This window comes from Pan troglodytes, chromosome 8, assembly GCF_028858775.2.
Source record: "Pan troglodytes isolate AG18354 chromosome 8, NHGRI_mPanTro3-v2.0_pri, whole genome shotgun sequence".
Taxonomy (NCBI): Eukaryota; Metazoa; Chordata; class Mammalia; order Primates; family Hominidae; genus Pan; species Pan troglodytes.
Genome location: NC_072406.2, coordinates 40995057 through 41009681, shown reverse-complemented (window position 1 = coordinate 41009681; position 14625 = coordinate 40995057).

The window sequence follows — 14625 nt, the reverse complement described above, 5'->3', positions numbered from 1 at the left end:
CAAAGAAATGAAAGTGCACATCGTGGCAGAATTCATCAGACCCTTTCTCTGCGGGCGGGCCTCAATCTGCTCCCATGCTGGCCATGGTGCCTCTCTGTGAGTCCCCATAGGGCAGCCAGAGAGCAGTCCGCAGGTGTGGGATTTCCTCACCTTTGTGACTACACATCAGCCACTTGTACCACCAATGCTATTTATTGTCCCCAAGGGAGATCACGTGGTCACACTGCTTGGGCCAAAAAGGCTAGGAGACCCCTCAAGCCTTGCTTTTCTCTTCAGTCTGTATATCGTTCAGCACTAAGAGACTTCCTTATTGACTTGTGCCTTTGGGCCAGCTGTATTCCTCCACAGACCATTTTTTTCTCTAGTGTCTTTGATTTAGCAGATAGTTTGCACTTCACCCTCTAAAAAATGCTTGAAGATTCACCAGTGGCTCACACCTGTAATCCCAGTCCTTTGGGAGGTCAAGGTAGGAGGATTGCTTGAGGCCAGGAGTTCAAGACCAGCCTGAGCAACATAGCAAGTCCCTGTCTCTCCTGATTTTTTTTTTTTTTTTAATTTGCTGGGCATGGTGGCATGCACTTGTAGTCCCAGCTACTTGGGAGGCTCTGATAGGAGGATTTCTTGAGCCTAGGAGATCAAGGCTTCAGTGAGCCATGATCCCACCAATGCACCCCAGCCTGGGTGACACAGTGAGACCCTGTCTCTAAATAAATAAATTAGTAAATTAATTGAAAAATTAAAAATACTTTAAGATTGTTAATCTTGACTATATATATATATATATATATATATATATGCACAAGCTTTCCATATTAGTCTATATGATTTCTGTCACCTTTTAAAATAGCTGTGTAGGCTGGGTGTGGTGGTTCATGCCTGTAATGCCAGCACTTTGGGAGGCCGAGGTGGGAGGATCATGAGGTCAGGAGTTCGAGACCAGCCTGACCAACATGGAGAAACCCCATCTCTACCAAAAATACAAAATTAGCCGGGCATGGTGGTGCATGCCTGTAATCCCAGCTACTCGGGAGGCTGAGGCAGGAGAATTGCTTGAACCCAGGAGGTAGAGGTTGCAGTGAGCCGAGATCACACCACTGTACTCCAGTCTGGGAGACAGAGTGAGACTCCATCTCAAAAAAAAAAAAAAAAAAAAAAAAAAAATGGCTGTGTAATAGTTTTTCACCTACCTGGATATAAGGTATTTGTTTAAATTCATGGCATATTGGTGAACACTTATGATTTTTCTCATTTTTTACTTTTACATACACAGTTGCAGTAAATATCTATGAACATTTTTCTTCAGTGAATTTTCTTGACTACTTCTATGAGATGAAATTCTAGCAGTGGAATTTCAGAGTCAAAGGGTATAAACATTTTACATTTTGATAGATATCGTGCAGTGTATTCGTGGCATATTAGGCCATTTTATAGTCACACAAACATAAGTGTGTTTGTAAAAATTATTGTTTCTTTTTAGTTTTTAAAGTTGTGTAGCTTGGTTATTTAAAATCAGTTTTAAAGGAGAGTAGTTCCTGGAAATTGCAGAATCCTTTTGTTTTCTGAGTGCCTTATAAGATTGGTTTGGCAAGCAAGTTTTAATTTTTTAATTTTTTTTTAATTTTAATTTTTGAGATAGAGTCTTGCTCTGTCGCCGAGGCTGGAGTGCAGGAGTGCGATTTTGGCTCACTGCAACCTCTGCCTCCTGGGCTTAAGCAATTCTCCTGCTTCAGACTCCCAAGTAGCTGGGACTACAGGCATGCGCCACCATGCCCGGCTAATTTATTTTATTTTATTTTATTTGTATTTTTAGTAGAGATGGGGTTTCACCATGTTGGCCAGGCTGGTCTCAGACTCCTGACCTCAAATAATCAACCTGCCTCGGCCTCCCAAAGTGCTGGGATTACAGGTGTGAGTCAGTGCACCTGGCCAGTAAGCAAGTTTAGAGGCAGGAACTAAAGCACAGTTAAATCTTCTTGAATAATTTCAGGGGAGAGAAACCCAAAGAGAGAGGTGGAATTCTGGAGGTCAAAGACTGGAGTAAGATCTGGACCTGTGGTGATGTGGTGCTTAAAGGAGGGAAGAAAGAATGGTTTTCATGGCACTACAGTACAGAAGGGATTCTGGGAAAAAGGCTGTCAAAGGGGCTTTCAAATTCTCTGATGTGGGACAGCTCTTCTGTCCCATAGAAGATAATGTTAAATATCTCTTCTCCCTTACCAAATTGTCAACAAATTGCATGTTCATCATTAACTTATTTTTTCAGTAAATTCTTTTGAGAGAGCTCAGCCAAAAAGACAAAGGACCAGTAGGCATCAGCATTATAGTAGTTTGACTACATTGCATTTCATTTGGAAAATCAAGACAAAGGCAAGCAAAACAGCCATGGTCCTATAACCCGAACATAGCCATGACTACAATTTTATTTGGTTCCTGGCCATCCCTTTATTTTCCTATGCATTTTTACATAGTTGTAATCATAGTCTATACGCAATTTTGCATCCTGCTTTGTAAATTTGTTGTTCAGGTGTATGTGTGTACTTATAAAACAAAATTACAAGATGGAGAAACAAACCTTTTATATTCTTATTTTTCACTTTTATTTGTAGGTTTTATTGTGGCCAGAAGTAATTATAGACATATGTATATAGTGAATGTTTGGGATTCTGTTCTCAGGGTTGAAAGTTCAGTGCATATGTTACACAGCCTTGTTTGGAGATAAAAAATGTGACAATAAATAAGTTGCTGAGGGCTGTTGATGTCACTTTTCAGTTCTAAATATAGAAAGTGGTGTTGACTGAAACATCTACTCCTTCAACTTTTACAGATATAACTTTTGCAGCTACACTAACAAAAGTTAGTATTTTGGTTCTTGATCAGATTGAATTAATTTTCTTTTCTAGAGCTAGAGTCTTGCCCTGTTACACAGGTTGGAGTGCAGTGATGAAATCATAGCTCACTCTAACCTCTAACCCCTGGGACTGAGTGATCCTCCTGCCTCAGCCTCCTGAGTAGCTGGGACTACAGGTACATGCCGCCACCATACCCAGCTCATTTAAAACATGTTTCTGTAGAGATGGGCCCTTGTTTATGTTGGTTAGGTTCACCTCGAACTCCTGGGCTCAAGTAATCTCCCTGCCTTGGCCTCCCAAAGCACTGGGATTACAGGCATGAGCCATTGTGACTGACCTTATTTGTGTTATTTTTTACTGTTTTTTAAAAATATTTTCAATCTGCAGTTGGTTGATCCACAGTTGGTTGAATCTGCGGAACCCACAGATATGACTGTCATACACATTTTCTAAAACAGTAAAATATTAATTAGTAAAACTTCAAATTTCAACAATGCTGTTAACTCCCACCTGCATAGTTTTTAAATATAAATGTAACTGCTCTAGATAAATGAAGAAGATGGAAATAGCTGGTGAAAATTAGTTATATGTTAAGCCCTTGAAATTAAAAAAAAACTCTTTGAAAATAAGTATTCATCTAGTAAAACAGAAACCTGATTAGAAATATCTCTCTAATTATGATTATTAGTACACAAATCTCCAACATTTTTAAAAGATTGAAGAAGTAATTAGATTGAATTTTTCTCATCAATAAGATATACAATCACTACTAACTTGTAGGCTTTTTTGCCTCAACTAGAATACCCACACATTTCAAGTAAAGCACTCATTTTAGGTAATGACCAGAAACAGGAATTTTTAAAATATCAATTCCAAAAGTAGTCACAAAAAGCACGGTTGTATAACTTGAGAAGAATAGCAAAGAACTAATGGAGGAAATTATTATAATGTGCACCATTTAAGACAATTATACAATGCTTATCTTTGCATTAAAACATTATCTATTATGAAAAATCTTCAATACTAATTTATACTAGCTCATATTTATATTTTAAAAGTTATTCCTCAGTAAAATGTTTAAAAGAAAGATATTATAATTCTTAAGTTTAAAGTTCAAATTAGCAAGAAAATAGTCCAGAAAAAAAATTATAACAATGGGTAGTGAATGAGCAGCAATTTCACAGAAGATAAGCAAATGGTCTATGGATATATGCAAATATGTTCAGCCTTATTGGTAGTAAGACATGAGCAGATTAAAACAATAAGATTCTCATCAGATCAGCGAAATTTAAAGGTTGATGACATCCAGTGCTTTCAAGGACATGGTTATATATTGGTGGGCTGTAAAAAGATAGAGTTTTTTTGAAAAATTGTGTGTAATTAAATTTTTTAACACACATTCTCTTTGCCATAGCGCTCCCACTTTTAGGAATGTTTATACTGACATATATGTGTGTATGTGTCTGTAAGAAGAAATGCACATTTGAAGCGATGTCTGTTTTTAATAGTGAAAATTTAGAAATGACTTAAAAGTCCATCAACAGTTGAAGGGTTAAATCAATTACAATATATCTTTATTATAGAATTCTATGCAGCCAAAATAATGAGTAGATAAATTTACTTGCAATGACAAGCATTTCATGATATATTGTTAAGTGAAAAATTGCAGACCACATACATAAAATGACACCAGTAGTTTAAAGTGGTCCTAAATATGTAGTGACCCCAAGTGTCTGGCAGAAGCAAACGCCAATCCTGTTTAGAGGCAGCTTATTTTTCTCAGTTCTTAAGGAATTTCCTTGAAAAATAAATTTCCAAGTAAATGAAGAGCTTACAGTCAAAAAGGCTTTCAAAATATAGGGAAACAAGGTACAAAGAGTAAGAAGCAGCAAGAATACAAATAACAGAAACAAAAATACTTCAGATATTGTATAATGAGAAGTAGATGATAAAATAATTGTTTAGTGTGTTTAAATAAATAAAATTTAAAAATCCTTATAGAGAATAATAAACCATATAGAATGATCAATCACATTTGAGAAAGAACCAAACAGAGCACCTAGAAATGAAAAATATATTCACTAAAATGAACAAAAATCTCAGTGGATGGACTTGACAGCAGATCAGATGTAGCTGAAGAAAAAATTAGTGATCTTAAAGACAAAGAGGTGTGAAGAAGTTATCCAAAATGTTGCACAGAAATGAGATGCAAAAAATGTTGGTGGGGGGAAGGAGGGAGCTAAGAAAAATGGTGGATAGAGTAGAAATGTGCCTAATTGAAATTTTAAATGGAAAAGAGAGAGAAAAGGGGGACAGAGGTAATATTTGAGAAAAGATGACTGAATTTTCCAGAATGGATCAAAAATATATTCTTCTAGATTTAAGAGCACAGCAAAAATCAGACAGAATAAATATAAAGAAATGCAAAAGCTACAGAAATCATAGTGAAACTGGAAAGCCACGAAGACGAAGAGGTCTTAAAAGATATATGTTACCTTCAAAGGAGCAAAAAACTGACAGCTCATTTCTTGACCACAACAAGGGAAGCCTCTAAGAGACAGTGGAATAACATATTCATGTGCAAAGGAAAAACTGTCTTCAATCCAAAGCTCCATACTTAGAAAACATTTTTTTTCTACATAGAGCCAAACTGATGACATTCTAAATCCATCAAAAACTTAGGGGAGTTTGCCATTAGCAGATCTTTGCTAAAGGAAAATCTAAACAGTGTACTAGAGGTACAAAGAAAGTGATCTCATATTCAAAGTCTGAGATACAAACAATGATGGAGAGGGACTTTCACTAATAGCCAAGATGGAGTAACAGGATTTGGCTTTAGGCTTCTGCCTGAAACACCACCACTACCAACAATAGAGTGCAGTGGCAGAAGTGAAGGATTAAAAAAGGACCTAAGAAATCTTTTGGAGGTGAGGATATGATCATTCTCTTGATTGTAGCAATTGTTTCACGTATGTCAAAACTTATGAAATTACACAATTTAAATACGTGCAGTTTATTGTATGTCATTCATGCCTCAACAATTCTATTTTTTTAAAAAAATGGAAGGCCAGAGAATTTGGAGAATATATGGATAAATACAAACAATATAATGATTGTATAAAACAGAAATCTTTGTGTTTCTAGTAAAAAAAATAAAAGGATTTAAATGCATGACCACAATGGCATCTTATTTCAGAGGGAGACATAATTCTAATAGGGATGAAGGCAATGTTCTGTAGGTAGGTATTGATTAACTTGAATCTTTGATAAATTAATAATGCATGTTATTTTGGCAATAAACACTAAAAGAACAGTATCAGAGTGTGTGACTTCCAAATAGTAGCAGAAAAAATAAAATTTAGAAAAAATAGTAAATCTAAACAGAAGGCAACAGAGGAGAGAAAAGGAATCAAACAAAAGGCAGGACAAATAGCACATAACAAGATGGCAGTTAGTGCAAGTAAATTTACGCCAACATTAAACACCAAGATTGTCAAGCCAGATTTTTTTTAAAAGCACCTATATTCTGTTACAATAAACATGTCTAAAATATAAGTTTCTGGAGGAGTTAAAAGTGAAAGATGGGAAAAGACATACCTGGAAAACACCAAAAAGAAAGCTGGTGTACCTCTATTAAAATCAGAAAAATTAGACTTTCAGGCAAAAATAATTACTAGAGAAAAATAGGGTCGCTTTATGTTGATAAGAGGATCAATCCCAGGAAAATATAACAAATTTAAATTTCTGTGTACCTGTTATACAGTGTCAAGACTGGGCAACATAGGGAGACCCTGTCTCTATGTGATGGCTCAAGCCTGTAGTCCTAGCTAGTGGGGAGGCTGAGGCAGGAGGATTGCTTGAGCTCAGGAGGTTGAGGCTGCATCATTGCCTCATTCTACTCCAGTCTGGATGACAGAGTGATATCCTCCCTCAAAAAAAAAAAAAAAGACATAGCTTCAAATTATTCAAAATATAAAAAACAAAAACATTTTGTATGATTCATTTTGGCCAAAGAGATACAAATAGAATTGTGGTGTGGTAATTTCCAGAAAGAAAGTCAGTTTGGGACTTTTGCTCCTTCTCTTGAGGCTTCCCTCCTCTTGGTTGGTTAGAATGTAGTCATGATGGCTGGAGACAAAGCACATCTTGGAAACTTGGGTCTTGCACAGTGGAGGAGGAGCTTAGGTCCCTTGTGACTCTGCAGAGTCGAGCCACTGCTGCAGACCTTAACTGTTAACTCCAGACAATTGTTGTAAGTAATCAATTTCTGTCTTCTGTAAGGCTCTGTTTTTAGAGTCTGTTTCTCACACCAGAACCTAATCTTAATTAACACAGAGTGAGTTTACAGAAGCCAAGGAAGTAGACACTTTTGCAAAGGAAGGAAAAAAAATCATCATTGCTTTCCTAATCCCAAAGTACTCCTGAGACATTATTATAACACTTAGGTAATCGATATGACAGAAGAAAAATATTTCCCTCAAATGACAACTGGCAATATATTGCATACGGTTATTAATCTATGCTCTGCCCCCTACTTTCAGCTGATTTACCAGTTAAGAAGGAAATAGAAAATTAGAAGATTAGTTTGGTTCATTTAGACTTCCAGTTTTTTTTCTTTCTTCTTCAAGCACTTAATATCCATGGAAATTGCCAAATGGTCCATTTGTGCTTAATATCCTCTATAGGAAATTTAATTGATTAAGAGAAATATCCCTCAGAGAATGCACACATTCGAATTTCTGTTCTACAATATCGGATTACAATCTGTTTGTGTTCCTTAAAAACTCGTTTTGCTCCTGCTGCTGTTGCTGCTGCTGCTGTTTTTCAATCCAGTGACAAGACCCAGAGAAGAATTTTTCAAGCGCAAACTCTTGCCAGGTAATAAAGAGATGTGAAAATTAACCACAGAGTAAGTCAAAGGAAGACTTCAATATAGAAAACTAAAAGCCAGTGACCTCACTAAATGCATTTCATGATGCTAGCTCTGAAAGCTAATAGGCTCTGGTGCATTTTGATTGGTGCAAATCTATAATGGAGTGTGTAGGAGGAAATGACTTAAGACCTCGAAGGGCATAGAAATACGGGAACTCTATCAATGAACTAAGTAAGTGGCCTCCAAACTGAGGTACACATGAATTTTTTTCAAAGGGTATGTGGGTATAAGATGGTTTATGGGAAATCAATTTCCAAATTCCAGTTCTTTCAAAAAATTTTTTCTAAGAACGTTCCTGTGTGCAAAGCGTCATCCCGGTTTTCTTGTTCTACCTTCCTTTTTACAGTCATCCTCCTTCCACTGTACAAGATTTTGAACTATATTCCAGTCAGTGAAATAAACAAATCATCTCACCATAAACCCTGATTTACTTATGTTCTTACGAATAAATCACATTGTATGGTAAAACTGATTTTCATTGCAAATAGTTTATTCATCATTTCATTATTTGAAAAGGATAATGCCCTTGGCTTTTATCTCTTTAATAATATTACAAAGTTGAAGTGCAAAATACTACTAGTCACCCAAAGAATGCATCCCTTCTCAAAATAAGAAACATTCTCCCTTAGCCATGTTCTCATTTGGTATGGACACATGATTTACTAGGCACCTGGAAGCCATTCTTTTAAGACGTCTTCAGTGTTTCCTTTGGTGTTATTGGGAGACATCACCCGGATATTATTAATCCTCAGTTTGTTTTTCCAAAATATCAAGTCTCACATTAAATCCTTTATCCTCCATGAGGTTTTCTGGAGTAATCACTTCTTGGCTAGACTACACATTTTCTATATCAAATAACTTTCCCTACATTCCAAGATATTTTGCTGTGTGTTTCGACTTTTAAAAAATCCAGAACAAGTGCCACTTGACATAAAATGAGTTCAAACATTTTTAAAGAGTAAAATATATTCCTATTTATTTTTTAGATAAAAAAGAGAGCTTAGAATAAAACAGTGTTTAAATACAATGATTTATAACAATATTAAATAATATTTTAAATAACTGCATAAAAAAGAAGCAAATTTGTACACTTAGTCATTAATTCTGCTATTCATCCCAGATATTCTTGCTAAGAGGATGGAATAGGATAAAGCGACCAAACCACCATGGTAATATAATGGAAATGATGACCAAGATCAGAACATATTTGATAAATGATGAATGATATGATGAAGAAGGGTGCTTTGGCAGATTGAATTGTTGGTCTCAATGATTTCTTCACTCTCTCATAGTGATGTCATGTCTCTACACTCTTGCCATGGCTTCATGGTTGGCAAATAATAGTTCCTCACACTTTGACTTTGGGCTTGGCATATGACTTGATTTGGTCAATGGGATGTCAGTGGATATGATGCAATCAGAGATTTGGAATGTCCATGGAAGTGATCCACCATGATAAGAACATGTCACCGGTAGTCACTGCCTCTGAATCTAGGTTCCAGAATGAGACCTGTGGAGCAGATTCACAACCTGCAACCAAGCCCAGAAGAAATATAGCCTGAGGCAGAGCCTCTGAGTCAGGCCCAGCCTAGATCAGCCAAACTGCAATTGAAACTCCAAATGTCCTATAGATTCTGGAGTGTGAGCATAAATACACACATGCCACTGAGTTTTGGGGCAGTTTGTTATGCAATATTGTTGTAGCTGTCTTTGACTCTCACAGAAGCTTCAGCTCCTTTGACGGTCTGTGTTCATCAGGACTGAATCTATTTAAGCCTTTGTGATGATTAGCCCAGCCTGGATAATGGAGAGCAAGCCTTCTACAAAGTGGTTGATGCTGGTTCTTCTTGAGAAGTTGATTTGCTCCTGATTGTTCTTTTCCTGAAAGTCATAGTGATGGACGACAACTCTTACCATTGTCTTCAGCATTGCTCAAACATTTCTACATTTCCAAATTACATGCTTAAACTGCTATTGTTTTCCTTATTTTATTTTGTTTAACTTTAATCTTTTTTTAAGAGACAAGATTTTGCCCTGTTGCCGAGGCTGGAGTGCAGTGGTGCAATCATAGCTCACTGCAGCCTTGAACTCCTGGGCTCAAGCAATCCTCTTGCCTTAGCCTCCCTAAGGGCTGGGATTACAGGAATGTCCCATTGTATCCAGCTCTGATTTTTCTTTTTAAGAGATTATCATTGACTTCTTACTCTGGAAGAAGATGGTATAATTCTGTTCCATCACTCCTTCCCCACTCTACCCACACACTTGCCCTATTCCAAGACTTGCATATTTGATTGAAAAGACTCTTATATGTGAGCACCTATAGATCTTTGCTTTCAGGCTGGTCAGTCTCAGATCTGCCTGCTGATGTATACTGGGTTTCTAGTGCGAGGAAGGTGACCAGGAGAAGGGGTTGAGGGGGCTCTCAGCATTCAGCATGCCCATTGTTTTAGTACAGTGTTCATGGCTGTGCCTGGTGCCCTGGGTTATAAACTTGTCTAATGAGAAAAAGAATACAGATGGGTTTCTGCTACCCTTTGAACAAGACTTTCAAGCAGTTTTCCTGTTTTCAGCCCACCTCTATCCTGGCCATAAGAGATGATTCCCAAAAGTGTGAACAGAAAATTTACAGAAGACAAAATACTAAAATTAAGAGTATGTTGAAATGCTATAAATTACCAGTAATACAACCAAATAAATTCAAATTAGAGCAAGAATGAGCTATGAAATTCAGAAGACTACTTCAGTGCTGGATAGTTCACGGTGAGAAAAAAAAATATCCAACACTGAAGATAGAGAACAAATTGACGAAAACTCTGAGAAGCAATCTGGTGAAATTCATTAAAAACTTTAGAAGTATTTATGTCCCTTGACCCAATTCAACTTCTAGGATCATATACTTCCAAATAATAATAAATATTTGAGAATAAATATACTCGTTTCTGGGTTATTGCTAATAAAAACCAACTAAACTCAATGTCTAGCAATATGAAATTATGACAGATTTGTATGAAAGAATCTTTGTAAATATCAAAATTGTTTATGTCAAACTTGATGATTGGGCAAAGAAAATTTAATTTGCAGTTAACTGGAAAAAGAAAAAGATGCCTGGAAATTCTGAGTCTTCCCGGAGTCTGATTCACAAACATATTTTTGTTGGCTTTTACCCCTTGGAGCATTTAGGTTTCATCTCTCTCTGATCTGCTAAGCTAGTTTAATACTTTTGCTTTCTATTGTTCACATTTTGTTGACATGTTTTGTCTATTTCTTCCTTCCTCCCATTCTCTTTCCCCACTGTCATTTTAGTGGGCTTTTGGGATGTGCACAATAACTGTATTTGACTGGAAGTTTCATAATGTTGCACGTGGGTTTAAAACACCATTGAGCCCATGACCACTTTCATCATTTCTAGAGGTGTTGACCAAACCGAGTAGACAATATACTTTCCTGGATTTATTTCCTTTTTTTTTTAAAATAGAGTACTGAAGCTCATAACATCCTTATCCTGTCCCCCAAAATTCAATTTGAGATTCCAGTCATTTTGATCATTTTCTTGCCCAAGTTTCCTAGTCAGAAGGCCAGCCAACTTCATTACATGTAAATACTACATAAGGATTGGAGAGAACACTTTTTCTTCATGAAGTTTCTTCAAGCCAAAATGTTTAAGGAAATTCTACAGCTTTATTTCAGAACCAAAATCATATTGTTTGATATATATGAAATAACCTATTATACTTGGATATTTGATATATGGCCTAATTTTAATTATATATAAAATTTAAATTTACTCATAGGTTCTACGTTCATTGTCTCTTATACCATCCTAATTTTTGTTACTACAGGAACATAGGCTCATTTTAACATGTTAAAAGATAAAGAGGAAAATAAATTTAAAAATTAACAGTTCTTCCCCATCCATTCACTTCCTAAGGCAATATATATACGCATTATTGATCTGTTGTGTAACCATCCACAGTTTGTACGTATACCTAAGAAATAGGATGTTAGAATTGTTTCGCTGGTTCAAGATACAATAGACAATTCATTCCACAGTGGGGTACAAGGCTAAGATACAAAACTGTAAAAGCTATAACTGGAAAGTCAATTACCTGACTCACTCACACTGAAGTTATAGAAGGGAAATGAGTGGATTTCCAGGGAGGAGCTCTTTGGAGAGTCATCCAAGGCATTGCCTCTCTACTCACTACCCTCTTGGCCCCCAACATCAATTCAGAGGGGAAGGGAGAAAAGGGACTTCAAGGGACTACTCAGAGGGCAAAATATATGTCCTGTGTGGTTAGGGGGCGGGGAGGACAGAGTGGACAAGTGTCTGACTCCCAGCTGAGAATTCTTGGGGTTAAGAGACAGGCTGGGTCTGGTGGCTTTGATGGAAAAGAGCAAGAGAGCTTCTATAGTGATGGCATCGAGCTGCACTGCTAGAATTTGCTGGGCAAATAATGTGTGAGTACATCCCATGGATCAGATTTAGGCTGTTGGGGTGGGGGAAGGGAAATTCACTGGTTGGGGGAGATGGAGGTGGGATGGCAGCTATAGGACCTCAGCAGACAGTAAACTGCCAGATTCCCAAGACTACAGCCAGAATAAAGAAGCTTGTTCTGGGTTGGAGCAAAACACAAAGGAAAGGACACCAACCAGGCAAGGTTTCTGAAGAGCCGAGAAAAATACCCACAAGAGGGACAGCCAGCCTCGGCTTTGTTCAGAGAATGCAAAGCTAGCTTATGGCAGGACCAGACAATTAAACAGGTTCCTTGTTCCTTTTTTTTTTTTTCCTTCCCTGTTCTTTTTCACCCAAAGGGTTAGAGTGAACCCCCAGGTAGGAAATGGTGAAGACAAGCTAGAAAGAAGAAAGTGATCACACATTATAAATGTCGTTTGCCCTCAGGCTGACACTTTGTCTGGTCTGGGATGCTTGCCTGATGGGATGACCCAGATCTCTGTTTCTGAGGGGTTTGAGCCCTTAGTTGCCTTGCCTTGATCATGCTGTGGTTACTGTAAGCCATGGAGGAGCAATGAAGTGAATTCTCAGGGTCCCTGGGTTCTAAACATCTTCTTTCCTGATGGTAGCACCCTAGCTCCCATGCAATCATGGCCAATCATGACCTAACGGGTGTAATAACTCCCCCACTCCCCCCCTTTTTTTTTTGGCCTGCTGGTTTACTTGCATGAGGAGCCCAACGTAGCCAGGTGGTAGTAACAGCCTTAAGTTCAATGGAACCCTTAATCTATTCCCTGATGGATGGAGTCTCCCCATGGCAAGTAGAGCTTCTAGTCTGGCAGAGCCCAAGGTTAGTGATAATTGGAAGCTCAAATTCCATAAGCAGGTAGGTCACTGAGAGCTCTGGTGAGAAGATTCACTCCTTGTTTTGCACACCTAGGAATTCTAACAATGAAGGAAAACAGCACTGCGTATCACACATCCACTGTTAATTCTGAGCATATGCCACATCTTGGAGGATGGAGACCCAGCCCTAAAAAGAGTTCTGCCATACTAGCACCTTACCTGAGCCCTCAATGTGTCATTCTTCCATGCTATCAGGCTGACTGTCTCTAGGTGACATGGTCCAAGGTAAGACTGGTGGCTGTCACAGTCACGAGCCTATTGTATCTTTCTTTTTGTTTGTTTTATTTTAGATTCAGAGGGTACATGTAAGAGTTTGGTACATGGATACATTGCATGATGCTAAGATTTGGGCTTCTAATAATCCCATTGCCCAAGTAGTAAACATAGTACCTGATAGGTAGTTTTTTAACCCTTTCCCCCTCCCTCCCCATTTTTGAATTGCCAGTGTTTATTGTTCTCATGTTTGTGTCTGTGGTGCCCAATACTTAGCTCTCATTTATAAGTGAGAACATGTGCTATATGGTTTTCTGTTTATGCAATAATTCACTTAGAATAATGGTCTGCAATTGCAAAGAACATGATTTCATTCTTCTTTTTGGCTGTGTAGTATCCCATGTTGTATATGTACCACATTTTCTTTATCCAATCCAACCATCTTTATCCAACTCAGATGGGCATCTGGGTTGATTCCATGTCTTTCATTGTTGCATCTTTGATGTCTCAAATGAGTCTCTTTTTCTGAGGTATACATTGTTGTGGTGAATCTGAGGTAATCATGTGGGTGAATCAGGCTTTTTTTTTTTTTTTCCAAGACAGGGTCTTGCTCTGTTGCCCAGGCTAGAGTGTGGTGGTGCAATCACATCTCACTGTAGCCTTGAACTCCTGGGCTCAAGTAATCTTCTGCATAGCTAGGACTACAGACATGTGCCACCATGCCCAGCTATTTAAACAATGTTTTGTAGAGAAGGGGTCACACTATGTGTCCCAGGATTGTCTCAAACTCCTGACTTCAAGCGATCCTCCCATGATGCAGACATTTTGATGGTGGTGCTGGTGGAGGCACTGTGTGCAGAGAAGGCAAACTCACATTTGGAAGACGTGTCAGGCCTAGTAGGGAGGAAGCTTTTTGCCACCTCCAAGGTAGAAGGGATATGATGTAATTGACCTGCTACCAGGCCCCAGTTGGTCTCTCCAGGAATGGTGCCATATTAAAGGTCAGTTTCTGCTGTTGGTGGACTGGAAACTATCAGTGGCATTGGTCAGACTGGTGTCAGCAAGAAGGACCCATGCATAGCCTCCATCCCTGTCACCTTCTACATCTCTTCTTATATTTGGTCATCCGGTCTCAACACTTTCAGTGAAGGGGCACTTAGGTCTACTCCAAAGTAGTAGATCTTCACAGTTTCTACTGTTGGCTACTGCCCTAATAGAGCCATGGAGCCTTTTAGGAGGTGTGGCTGAAATGCGAGCTTGATAGTGGGGCC